Here is a 19,123-nt window from a genome sequence, read left to right on the forward strand (position 1 = left end):
AATAAAATAAAATAAAATAAAATAAAATAAAATAAAATAAAATAAAATAAAATAAAATAAAATAAAAAAACTTCTATTTCTAATTTCAAAAGGAGCTGATATTGGGAGAAAACAATATAACCAATATTTGGAGCATTCCGGCAGCACTTCAGTTAATACTTTTCAGCAACAAAGATGATACTTTTCTGACTAAAGTAGTGAATAAATTCTAGTGGTACTTTGAAATTTATTCTATTTTGAAATTGCTATTAATTATGGTGAGCAATTAGATATGCTTAAAAACTGACTAGTATTGTTAGTAAAACAGATATAGCTGGTTCACGGAAAACAACAAAAACCAATATTCTATTTATAAATTTATTTATTTTTTATCACATCTTCACCCAGAAAATAAATATTTAAAATGGTTTATAAAAATCCATACTTCCTAGCAAGAAAATAAACTTTATAGGTACATTTAAAAGAATAGTGACAAAAGGAAAATATGTGAACATGTATGAATTCCAACTCAAAACTAAAATGATTAGGAAGATGATTATAAAGGAGGAAACATTAAAAATGTGGCTCTGATTTGGTTCTAATATAGTCAATTGACTAATTCTAATATGGGCAATTAGCATAGCTCCTTCGGCCTACACGCTCTTGAAGTCACTTTCTTCAGTTTCCTTTATTTTTGTCCTAAGGCATAATTGTTTGGAAGAGTAAAGACTCAGTATAACGGCTGCTCTTAAATTGTTTAAAACCAAATACCAAAACATGAAGGTAAGGCTATTAAATAAGTGGGTAGAAATGCAGCCTGATTGCTATTATAGGGGTGCTAGGATCGCAGGCTGTCTTCTTGATCTTTGATCTAAAACTGTTGTAAGTCTGGGCTGGATGTCAGAAATACAATAGTTAAATGAGCCAGTATGGTTTTAAACTGTAATAGTTACTAAAACAGCTGTAGTGATTTCATTTTTTGTCCCTCCAACTTGTCAAAAATTTTTATAAAACCATGAGTATCATTACAAAACAGACACAATTAGTTGTTGATGGGAGACATCAAGACAATCTACAAAACACTAAATAAAGGGAAAGAAAATAAATAGGAGGTAAAGAAGCAACTCACAGAACCACAACTGACTATTCTCTGTAGCATTTGTGTGCTGGAAGAAGCAACTCTTCCTAAGGAAAGATTAGTTCCATCTTATTATTTTTTTTCTCATGTGTACTAGTATTATGTTTAGATAAAATCAATAGTTTTCCTTTACCATTCCAAAAGAAGAGGAGGAGGAGACAGAAGAGAAAGAAGGGGAAGAAGAAGAAGAAATAAAAGGGTTTGGTGTATACCAATTTACTCTAAGTTTGCTTTATTTATTTTCAAACGATTGTGTAGTTAGAATAATTTACAACCTAAAAGAGTCTGTGTTGGGTGACTCTTATAATCTAAACCACCTTAACTGACAATCTGCTGACTGCATAAATATTTTTTTCATTATTAATATGTCTCATCTTCTATATGACTCAGCATTTTCACACTTGAAGACTACATTAATCTATAGAATGTCAGCACTGCAAGTCATGAATAGTGTTGGAATCATCAAGTGGTTTGAGTGTCTTTTTCCCCTTAAATAAAGGCAATCCCTGGTTTGCTTTGCAAAGACATGTGATTCCTTCAAATCATGTTAGCCTTTTACTGAGGATAAGAGTTGAATTACTTAACATAGTCCTAAATTTTCCAACCAGAAAAACAGAAGGCATTTTCTCATTATAACTTCATCTCTTCAATTTTTTGTTTGTTTCCAAGTCTTTGCATTACTCCAATGCAAACTTTAAAACAATCGATTCACCTATGGCCTGAAATGCATTAAATATTTAATGTGGTCCTTGTGGTTTAACTCTTTCCTGATAAAGACACTTAAGTCAAACATTTGCTTTAATTATCAGGTATTCATGCCTGTAAATTTCAAAATAAGCATAAGTAAAGCATAAGAAAATGAACAACCACAAGGAAAGACCCTGCTACTAATAAGTTGCAAGGAAAAAGTAAGGCTGATTTTTCTTGTTTGACAATTGAAGAGGATAGATCAGAATATTTAAGAGTCACCAGTACATTAGATTTTCCAACAAGGGTTAAAGGGGACAAAATCAAAAGTCCAGGACTCTTATATGATCTGCACATGTATGAGATTTCCTTAAATTTTCTTACCAGAACACAAAATCCATCACTATAATTTTGTTCCTATTCAGGCTTTTTAATTTTTTTTGTCTTCTCATTTCCTTAACTTAAACTATGTGAAATAAGTTCATAACAAATCCTGAAGTTTTCCCAGTGGCTATCTAAAATCACCATATTTATCTTCTTAATATTAGTGATTCAGTTTTGGTTTTATTGTTTAGTCCATGAGATTGTCAGTAGAAAAATAAAACATCAAAAAATGATGTTAGTGAACATTTTCTTAAGGACTGAATATGCCAGTCACTGTACTCAGTGCTTTACATGAAATATCTCATTTAATGTCCCCCACATGCTACAATCATATCCATCCTACGAATGAAAAAATTGAGACTAAGAGAAGTTAAGCAACTATCAAGCAGTAGAGCTAGGATTGAAAACAAAGTGGTCTGATGTCAGCATCGATGGTCTTAACCAAAATGCATATGATACTTCCTACATAGACTAGAAAGGTTATAGGCTGTGTCACTAGCCTATATTTTCTAACTCCCCAAGTCAAAATTCTTTCATAAAATGAATTTAAGAAAATGCGAATGCATTTTTATATTCTTTTTGCACTGTTTAGAAACACCTTGATGTAACAGTATATCAGGCTTAACAAAAGAGCTCTTAGTGATTTTTTTTTTTTTAAAACTATACATCTGCAATGTTTTTCCTAACACAGTAAACGATTACACAATAGTTTGTTATACTTTGGATGAAGACTATGTACTTTGATCATGTAATAGCATATGCCGTATTAACTGATGTGTTTTTTGATACATAGCCATCCCTTGCCTTCCAATCCCCCATCCCATCCCCGCCACAAACTTCCCTAGTGTGAACACTGAAGACACAGGATAGCCATTTGGCCTATGAGGCGGTTTGTCATAAATAGACCCAAGAACAAAGACATCACATTGTTGGCTTTGGAGTCTGAGAGTCTGGGATTTAATTAGGAAGAAAACCTAAAAGGAAATATCAGCCCACAGACCCAGCTCCTCACTTCAATTCCACCACCACTCCACCTGATCACCAAAAAAAAAAAAAACATGCACACACACACACACAGGAAAAACACACAAAGGAAGTATGAACATAGGAAAGAAATTTAGGATTATTAGGGGAGAAGTCTTGGCCAAGGAAAATCATAATATGATTTCCTTTTAAAATTTGAAAAACCTGTCTTAATAACAAGGTACCATAACTCATTTTCTCATTTTCTAGCTGAGATTTTTGGGAGACAACAGCTTCATATCTTTGCCTTTTGCCAAGGGCTCTGGGAATAAAAAAGTAGAGATTGCAATAGGGTAAGTCGTAGAGACTTCCTTCTTCCTAGTTTCTCTCAACTCCTAAGTGTCTTCTGAAAAGATCTTAAAGTTCCCATGGGTCCCCCAAGTAAGGTACATAAATTAGCTTAGAGAGAATTCTGATGGGCCTGCTAGCACGTCCTGAATAGCTATGATGTGGAGATCCCAAGACAGGCAAAATGGAATGGGCAATACCACTTGAGCATCTTGGAGGGGTCACAAATACTAGGAAGCTAAGCTCAAGTTAAATAGGTCATTATCAGGGGAGCACTGTACAGAGAATGCAGGAGAGACAGAGTAGGGGGAGGAAATATGTTTGGAAACAAAGGCCAGGGTAGGATTGAAGTGACAAGACCAAGAATCAGACGGCAACTTTTTAATTCACGATTTTTTTTTTGATGTGACTAACTCTGGGAGTAGAGACAATCCTAGAAAGAAACTGATGGAAGAATCTGAGAAGTTCTATCTCAAAATAGGAAATTGTTTTGAACTGAGTGCAACGGGGGTATCATTGAGTTGAGCTAGGAATACTCAGAATTGTTGAGGCTAAGTTTCTTGCCATTGAAATAAATAATAAATTGGGTTACTGAAAAATTTACACTCTGGAACATGAGTTTTGGGAATGGTTTGATTGTCAGAGTCATATCCACCAGAAAAACATGTCCTATTTTTAAGGAAGCATAATCACTTGACAACACCATTGACTATAGCTCTTAAGTTGAATATGCTTCCAATTAATTTTATTGCTGGAGATAAAAAGGGTAATGTGGTTACCGTACACTGGGGAACATGCTGTTGATAAAAAGGGAAGAAAAATAGTAACATAAAACCTGTAAGTGTGGGTAGAATGTTTTATGACCTAAAAGTAAAGAAAGTATCTAAATGAATAAATATAAACTTTTCATTTCATCGATATTTTCTAGAAACCTTTTTGAATCATAATGCTTACTTTAGACTAAAGAAGTTGGTAGCTTATTCTTACATTTAAAAAAAAAAATTAATTCCCTGCTTTAGCCCTGATTTAATAAAGGTAAGTCATATTTATTACAAATATAAATATATACAATCCTGTGTTCTATGCTGTATCAGAATATCCAACCTTCACCAACGACTTGACCTCTAACGTTGATACACTGAGAAATGATCACAAACAAAGTGATGTTAGAGACACTCATATAATCTTCTCCTACGTTATAAAATTATCACTGATAATGATCATACAACTGCATTTGTCTGAGCCCTGGAGCAATTGGTTTAAATGCTAGTTAAGAATTTCTAAATAAGATCTTTGTGGGGGCACCTTAACACTAACATAGGGGGAGAAAATAAGAGCTAGAACAATCTATTTTAGTAACTATGACTTCAGTTCAGGTGCTTATCAAGATAGATCATTTTTACCCACCATGGAGACCTCCCTTATTCTTTTTTAAAATGCCTTTTTAAAATTTCAAAACATCATAGATTTCTTGTTTAAAAAATCAAGTTATGAGGAATTCAGAAAGTAAAAGTTCTACATAATATCTCCTGTCATCACCCAACTTTCTGAGTACACTTTAGGTATGCATACCTATGCACACCATTATTTATATTGTGCTACAACATGTTTATTTCACCAGCAATATTATCTTAGAAAATTATTCTTTATTCGTATATATAAATCAGACCTTTTGGAAGATTGCACAACATCCATTTTATCCTTTACCATTAATTTCCTAGTTCTCTACAGATGTGCATCGCTTGGATATACACATTCACAGTGTACAAATGTACATGTTACTTATGTGACTATTTTGGTAGATAAGACAAATTCCTGAAAATATGTTTGCATAATTGCTGAACCCAAGCATTTATGTACATTTATACATTTACATTTATATATTTCATTGTGAATACTCTTTCAGAAAGTTTGTAGATTAAAAGTATCTAATTGTTTCAATGTGCATTTCTTTCAGTATTAATGAAGTTGAACATTATGTGACTGGCATTTCTTCCTCTGTGTTTTATCTTTGGCCAGTTTTCTATGCTTTTAAGAAAGTAATTCTCCCATTGATTTCTAACTGCTTTTTGTATATTAAGTATATTAACATTTTTTCTCATATATTACAAATATTTTTCCCAGGGTAATGAGTACTAAGCACACCTCCATACTTAGGAATTAAATGTTGAACATAAGTTTTTTAAAAGTCATCCCAAATAAGATGGATTCTTGAACCAGAACAAAGATTAAATTTATTACAACACTTGAATTACAATTACCCTTATCATTACAACTCTTACACACTAAAACAATAGTAAAAGATTCCTAACTATGACAGCATAATGATTTATTAGCAGAGGGTTTTTTTTTTTCTGTATATGAAGATGTTTCTTTGAGGCGCATTTAGAATTGACTTAAAAACTCCATGTAGCAGTACTGTCAGAAACAATGAGATGAAAACTGTCTGAACGTGTCAAAATATCTTAAATTCAGATTCAAAAGAGGAGTAGAAATGTAAAACCCTCAGAAGTGACATTACTAGTAGACCATAATTTACTAAGTTATTGTAAGAAGCACACCACCTGCACACCTGAGGCAAACACTGCAGGTGACAAGCAGTTTAGTGCCCAGGTGTTTCCTGCTGCTCCTGTTTTTCCAGACCCAGACAGCAAGCCACCTTAGTCTGTCTGCCCTCACAGAACTTTACTCCTCCCAAAACCACAAACCCTCCCATGCACAGAATCTTCAGCTTTTGCCTTTAGCGACATCCATTTCCTCAGACTTGTGCCGGTTAAAATGCCTCGCTGGAAGGGAAACTGGCAAGTACTTTGAGCCTCAAGATACAAAGTTACAAATCTGAATCAGTCATTTTAAAACTGACCATGTGGACAAATATAAAATATGAATCACGGAGTTAGGTAGCTTTTGATCACAGCGGTAATTTACCATGCTCAAAATTTAAATGTCAATGTGATAACTTTTTTGGTGAGAGAATCTGGGGACCAAGAGGTGCACTATGGAATGTAGACACTGCTCACCAACTCAGTGACTTCAATTTCAAAAGCAGATATAAAGAGACTTTGAAAACAGAGACAAAGAATAAAGCAAAAAGGGATTGGGGTAGAGTGAAATGGAACACCCTCTGTAATTTCTTCTACAGATTTTCTCCCAGAACTGGAGAGAAACAAATCCAAAAAAAAAATGCTTGGATCACTTATTGTAACTGAAACCACAAGTTATAGTACTCTCAAGAGATTCTAACTATCCAGACATCTGTTGGATAACAAATGCAGCCAAACATGCATCTTTAAAGAGGTTTCTAGGTTATGCAGTGACAGCTTTATGATCCAGAAAGTAGATAATCCAACCAGAGGAAGAGCTAATTAGGATCTATTGCTTACCCACAGAAACATAATTAGGGACACAACACTAACACAGGAAACACTGTACCTGGGAGTACAAATTATTTAAAGACACAAAAATTTGATAAATTACTTTAGAACTGCAGAAATACAAATCTGTGTTTATGCCCATTTGGTTTAAGTAATCAATCTCTCTGTTAAATCAAAACATATTGGAAAATATTCAGTAAGAATGAGATATGTAGCATATACACCAATTCTACACTGACATCAGGAATTTTTCATCTCACTTATATGTGCCATGAACACAAGTTTGCTCTCTGACATTTTCCAGAAAAGTCTGTTTAATACAAGAAAACATAAATAGAACTTCAATAATCATGAAGATGCTAAGTATCATCTGATACTGCTCAAACAAAGCAACCATGAAAATAAGTATTATGACACATGCTTGTGGTTGACAAAAATTATGAAGTTAAATCTCCACTACATCAGGCTGCATCCAAATGAAAACTGGCATATTTTGCCTCTTATTGGTCTCTTGCAAGACTCTTTTTGGTCATCTTTTTGCCAAGGAATTTAGAACATGTTGGCCACAGACAACTGTTTGTGAAACCTTATATTTTTGATAAATAAAACAATAAGAGTTAGGCAGCCTGAAAGAGAATAAAGAGAATCTGTAAATTCCAAAGACCATACAGAATTTTATATAATTTTTGTACCTGTTTGAAAGCTAATGTTAAATTGTCTAGGGTCAAGTTCTAAAACAGGTTTCTTCTTTTCAGCTGTTTCTTTTAGATGTATCCTTATATGTGATATGAAAAATAGCATAGCATTACTGAAAAGATAATTAATTTGCTGATACAAAAGACACTGACCTCTGAAATGTTTTTAATGCTTTAAAAACAGGCCTTTTAATGCTTTGAGCGATTCTCTTTCAGTGTCACACTAGAATTACTCAGTTTTTTTTCAATCTCTGTAGCAGGGGTCCCCAACCTACAGGCCATGGACCCGTACCAGACCATGTCTTATTAGGAACCAGGCCGCACAGCTGGAGGTGAGTGGCGGCAAGCATGTGAAACTTCATCTGTATTTGCAGCCACTTCCTCACACTAAGCATCACTGTCTCAGCTTCACCTCAGATCATCAGGCATTAGACTCTCATAGGAGCACTGGTCCCTGGTGCCAAAAAAGGCTGAGGACTGCTGTTCCAGAGCTTCCCTCTCAGGCGAGCACATAAGTCTCTCTCTTGGGAAGAAATGATAGTTTGAAAAAGTCCCCAATCACAACCATATCTAGTTGATGAAAACTCCTTTAAGAAACAATAAAAAAATGACATTACCTAATTTTGCTTGCGATTTTTAAGAAAACATTTCAGAATGAAAGAGATGCTACCTAGTTTATATAACTATCCATAAAAATGTGTTCATAAAATTAATACTCAAATGGAAAATGAATCAGTTTTTAGTTCACAATTTTTTTGGATCTTTATGAATGACAAGAACAAATATCTCCTCAATACATAAGCAACGGGATAGGATGTGTATAAATACATATATATTTTTAGTACCTTTTCATTCCACATGGCAATTCTACATAGAGAAAACTACATTTAAAAATGTCTTGAAGTTGTACATTCTGATAACTCTTCAATCCCTTATCTTTATTCTTTATTCCACATCTCCTATTGTCTGCCCAACAAATAAAAAGCACCCAGTTTTCATTGTATGGCCAATACTAGCAAATACTACTACTGGGAAAATTAGCTCCAACAAATATCACAGCTATTCTTCAAGAACATAAATGAATTAAGTTAGATACAGTCAGAAAGTGTCAGAGGCATTTAAGCTAGCATCTCAATTATTCACACTGCTTTATGTCTCCAGTGTTAATTTCTTTTTCTACTTGAAATGCATCATATTTATTAAGAAAAATGAGAATTTTAGTTCTGTATCATGCATCATCACCTAGAAAATACAAACAAGTTTTAGTTCATTAGTTCATTGAAATCTCCCATTTGTGTCAGAATAGGATGTATCATTTCTATTTTGCATCTAAGGAAGAGGAGAAGCTGGGACATTATGAGACTTATTTAACATAATATAGTTAAGTTGTGACATGAGTCCCAGAATCTACCTTTTTGGTCCTCTACTCTTCCCATACACATCCCTGGACACACATTTCTATGTCTGTGCAAAGAGTCCATTGACCATCATTTTTATGAACTCCTAAATGATTTGGAAGTGAGAATAAATTATTAATAAAATCAACCTCCCTCTCTCCTCCCTTTTTCCTCTGTCTGTTTCACACACATATGTATGTACACACATACATACATACATACATACATACATACATACATATACATATATATTTTTCTTCTAAACTCTCCTCCCTCTCTCCTCCTTAAATTCGAATTAGCGACCCCAGTACCTAAAAGGAAACACATGTTGACTAGAAAACTAGAAAACTAGTTTTCTCTGCTTTCTTTCACTGAATTATATATGCATGTACATACTGCACAAATGCTCCCATATAGGATTTCTCATCATTTATTTTTTTACCAGAAATGCATATCTAGGCTCTTTTGCACCTTTTTTTTTTTTTCAGTCAGCAATACCACATATAACATAATTCACTCAAAGGTACTTCTCTTAGAGGCAGTCACCCAATTCGTTTTTGCTACTGTGAACATTGTCACAATAAACATTTTTTGTACATATATTCTCATATGCTGCTGCTTATATTTATGAGGCATAGATTCACAGGAGTAAGAATTTGAGTAAACTGTAATACAATTTCTAGTTTACTTATTTAAAAAGCTGACAACTTCTTAATTTTCTACCAGCAATGTATGAGAAATAGCATACATTTTTCCTGAACCAAGATGTATTTTACAAGGATTCAAACTGATACACACATGTGTACACACACATATACAAACATGCATGTGTACACATACTTATTCTTATTATTAAGGAAATTCATCCTAAAACATACAGATCCCTCTCAGAAGGCTCTGAATCTGCCCTGTAAAGTAGGAGGAGGATCTGTGAGAGAAAATCCCCATACTTTGGGCATTGTGACATATGGCACCATTATACGAATGAAGGCCCAGAGAGAACCTGGACAAAATCGACATGGCTCTGGGAAAGTGGTGGAATTTCATTAAGGTCCTGCAGAATCCAGCCATGGATACTCAACACTGACAGCAGCGCTCTGGAATGCATTTCTCCCTCTGATTCACCATCCAGGTCCTTTTCATGCAGATCTCACTCTCTGGCTAGGATCTCCTGGCATACTGCATGCATTTCAAGATGGTTCCCATTACCCTTCTGGTCACGAAATTGTCATTCTGGACACGTGCCCTATACAACTGATGCCATTCAAGAGTACATAAATATTTTAACATATCTTTGGTGTTTTATTTTTTTCTCTCAGTGAAAAATAGGCTTGTGACATAAGCCAAAGAAAAAGAAAAAGTTATGCAGAAAGTGTGAAGCAGTGGTTGTTAACTACTAGAGTCTTTATTGCTACCAAATCATAATAAACTTCTTGAAAAGTTTAAAGAAAGTATTAGTTCTGCCTGGTATTTTTTTTTTAATCTGCAACTATTGCCTTGTGACATTTTAACTATCCTAATTGAGATAATGTCCTCAAGATGAGCAACCAGAAATCTATAAATCTTACTGAACAACACAATTACCGTTGAAAAATCAGAGTCCTAAAACTGACTTCCATAAAAATATCATTTAATTTGTCTACTTGCTAAAAATCAAATGATTAGAAGTAAACTTCTATGCTTATTTATTTCGCAACACCACTAGAGAAAATTTCCTAATTTCCTCATCATTTACAAAAATTACTAATAATTTCAGAGTAGATATCAGTGAATCACTAACCCCATAACCTTTGGCATTCTGACAACTAATATGTATGCTCTATGAGCAGAGGTGAAGTGGACAGGAGGAAAAAATGTTTTTAGTTGACCACCTTCAATATATGTTACTTTGATGTCCTTTCTTCCTTAGGGTGAAAAGTACCTCAATGCTTTAATATTTTATATAAATTATACTATCATGTTAATTATTACTGTGAGTCTCCAGTGATTTCCCTCCAAATTTACCATTTCTCTCTCTTTGTAAAGCCTGGAATGGGAGCATTATCATATGAAGTAAATATTCAAATATCTTAGGTTGGTAACTCTTGGCTTCTCTTAGTCTATTTTGTAACTGTATATGTTCAGAGAGGGAAATAATTTCCAAGAGGTTATTAGATATAAATCTCCATGATTTTAATACCCTTAACATCCTCAATGAAATTTAAAAATTAGTAACATTTTAAAAGGGGATGTTAAAATAGTTTAGCATGGTTATCCTGAGAACTTCATGCAATCAGAATCTTTTCTATGCCCGGACATGTCAGCACCAAGTCAGCTACAAAAAGTCATGGGTCTTGAGATGAGATCTGGTGAGATGGCACACTACAGGTTGAATAAAAAAGTGTGTGGTAACTTGATGTTTATTCCTCTTTCATGAAGAGAAACTGCCTCTCCATTTGATGCTCTAATGCATAGTTATTCTTCACCCTGCTTTTTTATTTCCCGTATTTGATAACACAAAATATATATGTTTCTACAAATAGACAGTAATGTAAAGCATCTGTATAGTATCGATCAAGACTGACCACCAGGATCTCAACAACTAAAATAGTTTAATTCACCTATTTCAAAGCAAATATAACAATTTTTACCAATAATAAATTAAATTTCATTAAAATATAATTTTCGTAATTGGTAAATGAGGGCCCATCACAAAATATTTAGATTAAAGGATTTGGATTAAGCCAGATTTTTTTTTTTTAAATGTAGTTTGCTTATACTATAAAAATTCAGAAAACCATTTAAGTTAATTCTACCTTTATGGTATCATCAGACACAAAGGGTCTGTGAAGAGAAAAGAATAGGTAAGGAGGACATCTGTGTACTCGTACTCCAAACTTCCCCATCAGTGCCCAGTGTGCCCTACTTATTCTTAAACTTTAAGTCCTCAAAAAATTTTTTCCAGGTTTCTTAACAGGTTTATTCACCGGTTAATCAAGCCCATTGGTATAAAAGTTTCTTCAGAAATAATTCAGTTTTTGCCTCAACACCTGAGAGAATACCAGAAACATAGCTTCCTGTACTTATGAAAATTTTCACAACCTACATTTAGTAAGTAAGTTGTAGATCTAGTAGCTATTGTAGCATTGTTTTTCTCTGTCTAGCAAGAACTGGTGTCCCATTCTATGATATATAATAATTAATTTTAATATCTGAAGATATGTTAGTGAGAGATGAACCAGGTAATGTTTAATATCTGGCTCTAATCATCATTTGGTAATGATTCACTCAATACAAATATATAATTAATGTTTATATGACAATGTTTTTGACAAGCACAAGGTACACCAACATGTTAATTCCCTTTTAGCTCCAGATTTCCTGAACTTGTAATGTAATATGAAATGTTTTGTTTTGGTTTTTAATTCCAGCCTACCTCACTGTATCACAGCAAAAAGATTATGTGTACCTCAGTTCTCAACTGTTTATGTACATTTTATATTGAATAATTGTGACATTCCTCAAAGTAAAAAATAATAATAATTTTACAACAAAATTATAGCTAAAATAACATGAGGGACCCTAAAAATAATAAATATGTGGATCTAGAGATGAAAACAATCTTAAGCCATGAGCAACTTGTGTTTATAAAGAAGTCATACCACAAAGCATAACTCCTTTTTCTTTTGGTAAATTTAAATACAGTGGATGAAGTGGAAGTTATAAATAAAGTCAATCCTGTATTTCAGTAAAAAGATTTCATTAACAAATCTTTACTTAAAATATTAAGTAAAGTGAAACTGGCTGGGATATACAATATTGCATGTCTTATTTAGGGTAAATTATTGGCAATAACAGAAAATAAGAATTACAGCATTCCAGTGAAATGCATTTATGGTATGAAGAGACATATTCCTGATTTCATATATGCTTATCTAATAATATGTTGTATCACAATCACAAATATGCCCACATTTAACTCTCTTCTTCCTGCCACACAAGGAGTTCCATTACAATGTTCTAAGCTTACTAAAGCTAGTTCTCCATATGCTGAGATCCTCCCTTCTTCATCTTACCTTGCTAGGTATTTATCTTTGGCCTCATCTACCCTTCCTAATTTACACCTCTCTACGGCAGCTTAGAAAGGTGAAAGTTATTGATACAATTTGAAAACTATAGCTTTAATTATGGCAAAACAAACAAACAAACAAACAAACAAACAAAAACCCTAATCTAAATGGCATTTCTCAAAGAACATTCCATGAGAAGTTAATAAGTATGCTAAAAACAAAAATGTGCCCATAAGAAAATCAGTGGAAAAATCGCCTATTAAAATTTAACATGTTTCTTTACTAAAGAATTTATAATAGTCTTTTATGTGCCAAAGCAAATTGTAATCTCAAAGAGAGGTGAGTAGTAGGTAATGTTAACAAATTCATTTCACCATATACCTTTTCTTTTTTGTTCAATTAAGCCATTATTATCACATGTTGAAACAGTTGTTCCCATGGAACCTATTTTTGAGAATGGTAAAGGAGAGAAAGCCTAATGTGGGATTTGAAATAACAGCATTTTGGTAAAGATGGGTATTTTCAGAGGATGGTAGATACAGAAGCCCTATAATCATATCAACTCATGACCATCCCGAGGTATCTGTATGTAATATCTATTCAACAGAGGAAGCAATAAGTGAAAGCAAACCACGCATGACAGGAAAGTAAGGCCAGAACAAGGGTAAAGAAAGCTAAGCACCCTGGGTGAAAATTTTAGGGAGGTATTTACACGCATGACTCTGAGAATGAGTATCTATTTAGATTTTGTGCCTAAGGCACCTCATTCTCTTCACCCCGGCTTGGGCTCCTCAGAAAAGTTGGACCATCTCGCTTCATTCTTATGGAAGAATTTTGTCTATGAAATCTCAGAACTCTACTCTGTTACTATAGTCTGTAATATTTTTTTAAATTAATAGCAGATATAGTAAATGCTCTTTGAAAAAATTTCAAGAAATATGTAAGTCTATAAAAGAAAAAGTGAGGTTCTCTCAATTCCACAATTCTACTCCTAGGTATATACCCAAGAGAACTGAAACATGTTCACACAAAACTTATACATGTGTCCATTGTAGCATTATTCTTATCAGCCAAAAGTAGAAACAAATGAACTAGTGAACAGATAAACAAAATGCAGTATGTATATCCATATAGTGGCATATATGTCCACCCCTAAAATAAGAATGAAATTCTTATACATGTTATATGGATGAATCTTGAAAACACAGGTTAAATGAAAGAAAGCAGACACAAAAAATACCACATATATGACTCCATTTATATGAGCTGTCCAAAGGAGGAAAATTCATACAGGCAGAAAGTAGATTAGTGGTTGCCAGGTCCTACAAGGTCAGAGGGAGAAAATGTGGAGTGCCTCATAAAAGGTATGGAATTTCTTGTTGAAGTGATGGAAATGTTCCGAAATTAGATAGTGGAGATGGTTGAATAATATTGTGAACATACTAAAAGCCACTGAATTGTACATTTTAAAATGGTGTAGTATATAACATAGGAAATATAGCTCAATAATAATTATTTAAAAGCTAAAAAAGTGAGTTTGTCCACCTTCCTTTTTATAGCTAGAATTTATAGAATATCTATTATATGCAGGGTGCATTTGTAAATGTTTTACTTCATTAACTCATTTAATCCTCCAAATAACCCAGAGACATCTTTTAAAGATAAGGCGAGGCATCCAGGGTGTTAAGTACTTTGTACAAAGTCCTGCAGCTAATAAGTGACAAAGATGGGCTCATAAAATCAGACAATCTGTCTTCAAGGCCCAGGAGTAATCATCATAAAAAGTTGGGGTATATACTTCTAGATAATTTTCATTGGGGAAATGCAGGTGAACGTGTGTGTGTGTGTTGTGTGTGCGTGTGTGTGTGTGTGTGTGTGTGTGTGTGTGTGTGTGTGTGTGAATAAAAATTATACACTTGGGGCTGAGTCAGAAAACTATAGTTCATAGGCCAAATCAGGCCCATTGTTTATATATAGCCTATGAGCTAAGAATGAGGAAAAATGGGTTTTACATCTTTAAATTATTGAGAAAAAGGGAATAAAAGAGAGTAGCATTTCATGACACATGAAAAGTACAGAAAATTCCAATTTTAGTGTTCATCAGTAAAATTTTACTGAGACACAGCCATCTTCATTCATTTAAGTTTTCTCAGTGGCTGCTTCTATACTATAAGGTCAGAGTTGAGTAGTGATGACAGAGAGTATGAACCCACAAAATATTAATTATTTTTATCAGTCCTTTTACAGAAAAAATTGCCCACTTCCAGAATATACCATACATGATACTCTAAAACTTTCTCTGGTCATTAAACTTTATATAATGTTCAATCTTCCAGATTTCCTACAGGTGGCTGCAAAATAAAAATGCAGCTAAAATTACTAAACCTTTTTCCCTGCTAATGCAAATGTCATATACTTTACAAAGTTATTCTCAAAATGGTTGCATTAATTATTAGTTTCATAATGGAATGTGAAAATGATCTACATTTTGGTGGCATGTGTACCTAGACTTTGAGAAGTTTCATGTCTGTCTCATCTGAATGCAGGCTCTTCCTTCAACTGCTCAGTAGCCACTCAATACTGATTCTGAGTCCTGAGCTGAGCTACCATTTTGGGCTACACGGTCAGGTCAATGTTGCATAGATTGAAGAGAGGAATATATCTCCCATTCTTCTCAACTACCCTACTTTTCTTACATGGGCCCATTATACAGAAACTTCTGGGTTTTTTTATAAGTAGTTAGAAAAGCAAAAGAGGAGCTACGCTTTTATCGTCTCCTTGTAGTGAATATTGTGATGGGCCAAAGATCCTTTCCCATTCCATGTCCATTCACTCATTCCCCTGCTGTTGGCAGCTCATGACTTTCAGTTGTTTCTCTCTTTGGCTCTCTCTCTTCTTCAGCTGAACAAAGTTTCTTGCCTAATATTATGTTCTGTTTCCATAGGCAAATCCATCTAATAACTGGTCAGTGCAGGAATATAAAAGCCCATCCACCTTGACTTAAGGCAAGACGATTATAAGGGGCCATCTGAGCTCCAGAGCTCCCTGTGGAATCCACTAAGGCTCAGTTAAACTTAATCATAGTGAGACCTCTCCTGCCCAATTCTTCTCATATCTCACGAAGTTGTTACTCTGAGAACACTACCCCATAAACTGTCTACAATCAAATCTACATCTGAGAGTCTGTTTCTTCGGGAAATTGACCTAAAACACTCCTCTCTAATTCTTCCCAAAGGAAAAGAAATGTGATATTTGATATGATGCCTGAGTGTAGGAGAAGAAAAGAGCGCATTTGGCTCAGCTCCTTTCCCTCTCTTTTTGGGCCATGCAAGGAGATGCATGTTCCACCTGCTACTTCCTCTTGTCACCTGCTACTTCCTTTTGTAGGGAAGCACACCAGGGTCATGCTTCAGCCGATGCTTCTCAGAGGCACATTTGAGCAAACATGAATCTCATTTCACAGTAATGAGGCTCTAAATTGTGTGACAAAGAAAATATCTATGGGAATCTTCTCTGAGCTCTAGATTCTCCCTAGAGTTGGATCTCCCAGAATCTAAATTTAGCCGAAGACACTAGGAAGTCAAGTTATGGCAGTAAGCTTAAATCTAGGATTTCCAATTTGGCCTGATCAATGATTATGCTAATAATTTAATCTTTGCTTTAATCTCTTGTCTTTGTTTTCTCATTTGGGTCAAAATTATGAGACATAGATGAATCACGATCATCATCTTAAATTCATAATGATAAAAGAGTAGCATTACATATATCCAATAGGTAAATCTTTACTCTTCATTATTAACCATTAATAGCCTAATTTAACGATCCAAATTAATAGTCATATTAATAGCATGTATGTATATATACCCCAGCAACTCTTTAGAGAGGTGCAAATCTTAGTTCAAATACAGCTTGAGGACTTGAGATTCAGGCAAGCAATTTTCAAATAGAAAAACTGAGCCTATTTCCTTATTTCTAAATGAATCTAAGAAGACTTGTTTCAAATTTACTTTAAGAATCAAAAGCAATAATATACATTAAGTATCTCTGGAATTATCTTACATAGTAGATATTCAATAAATGTTCATTTATAGTTCAGTAAGTAGCAAGAATTATTATGTAATATACCCAAATGGGTCCTCTCTAGATTTTTCAGAGAACAAAAATCCCATCTTCTCCAGTTCCAAAAGGTAAAAGGTTGATTTTTATTCCTAAGAGACTATTTAAAACTGAAATTCTGAACAATGAGTTAGTGAATTAGGTTCACACCAAAGCTGACAAGTACAAAAGTAGGTAACAGGTGACAGAGAATTAGAAACAGAGAGCAACAGCAAGCAGTCATGTCCATTACCCTTGTATGTTAGAGAATGCAGAGAAGGGATGCTTTAGAGTGAATGTTTTTGTCCCCCTAAAATTCATATGTTAAATCCTGATGCCCAATGTGATAGTATTAGAAGGTGGGGCCTTTGGCAGGTGATTAGGTCATGAGGGCAGAACCCTCATGAATGGAATTAGTCCCCTTATTAAAGAGATTCCAGAGTGCCTAGGAACCAGGAAGCAGTCCTTCATCAGACACTGAAAGTGCCAGCACCTCGATCCTGGAGTTTCCAGCCTCTAAAACTATGAGAACTAAAGTTTGTTGTTTAAGCCACCCAGTGTATGATATTCTTCTACAGCAGTTCAAAGTGACTAAGAAAGGAGAGAACATTCCCTTTGCTTTACCCAAATGAGAAAACAAAGACAAGAGATTAAAGCATTAAAAACATTTTGACCCAAATGAGAAAACAAAGACAAGAGATTAAAGCAAAGAAAATTGCTGTGAACTCTGACCACATAGGTACTATGGGATGGAAATAGGGAAGAACATCCAGAAACTGGCTATTCATAATGATAACTATCAGATTAGCACTCTACTCAGATCTGGCACCAGGAATCAAACAACTCAAGAGTTGCCTTCTTTCTGCTCATATGTAGCAAAGAAAAAAAGAGAAGTCTGTGGTGGTTGGCCCCATCATATTCTCTTCTAGGGAGAGAAAACTAAGTTCCCTGATAGTTTGTTTAGAAAAGCAGTTTGAACTCAGAGACTCAACAGGAGTCTGAAAAGGGTGAGGCCAGTCAATGACCAACATTTGAAAGCTCAGTACAGAACCAGTAATCAAAATAAAAATGTTCCATTTGTATCAGGGTGAATGCCACTTGATGCTAAGCATTTATTACTCTGGAGAGTTCTCTACTGTGACCTATCATTCAGATTAAAGATTTTGCACACTATAGAAAAACTAAGGAAAGAATGAGTTTCTTTAAACTTCTGGGGAAAAAAATTCTAATATGTCGCAAAACATTCCAAGAAAAGAACCTAGAATTGGAGGTGAAGGTGGGAGATTTTGGAATGTAGACTCTGGGGATGTAATCACTGACTTGATTTGTCTTTTTAGCTTCTGATGTCTGTGATTTCATGAACTCAGAACTATTAATACCATAGATATGACTAGTCTGGTCCAAAACCCAAGCTCAAACATTTAACATCATGACCTTCAGAACTAGTGAATTCCAAAGAGGAGCTGAATGCTCTGTGAATAAATATGTCCCTTACCATTTTTTATAAATCTGTTGAATATAAACTTTATAGTAGTTTTTGTTTGTTTGTTTAAGTCTGATGTTATTTAAAACAGAGAGAGAAGGAGATAAAGAGAGGCAGGAGTAGGAGGAGGGGAAGGAAAAGGAAGGGAGAGTTAAAAAAGAGAAGGCAAAGGAAGGAAAGAGGAGGGAAGGGAAATTCAATGATTTTTTAAACACATTTCCTAATTCTTTTCCAAGAGTAGACCATGAACCACATTTCAGAAAGCAGTTTGTTTTATAAATCATAAGACCTAACAAAAAGGAGAGAAGAAAAAATTACCAAAGCACACTATTTATGACTTCTATTAAGCATTACTCATAGTGTAGAGCACAGAGACAGAGGAGCTATAAAGAGTATGCTCAATTCTTTATAAACATAAGGTACCAAAGATTCTAGTCCAAAAGAACGAGTTACTAGCTTCAAAAATGGGAGAAAAGTTCCAAGACTTTCTCAAGCTGTATTTCATGAGCTAATCATACCAGTTTCTGCAGG

At 34.3% G+C, this 19,123-nt stretch overlaps 1 protein-coding gene across 1 annotated transcript in view; it reads right to left on the reverse strand.

Annotated features, from left to right (window-relative positions):
* VGLL3 (vestigial like family member 3) overlaps positions 1-19,123 on the reverse strand; it is a 41,674-nt gene that overhangs the window by 689 nt on the left and 21,862 nt on the right. The gene's annotated exons all lie outside the window — the stretch shown is intronic.

Source organism: Pteropus alecto, unplaced genomic scaffold (assembly GCF_000325575.1).
Source record: "Pteropus alecto unplaced genomic scaffold, ASM32557v1 scaffold239, whole genome shotgun sequence".
NCBI lineage: Eukaryota > Metazoa > Chordata > Mammalia > Chiroptera > Pteropodidae > Pteropus > Pteropus alecto.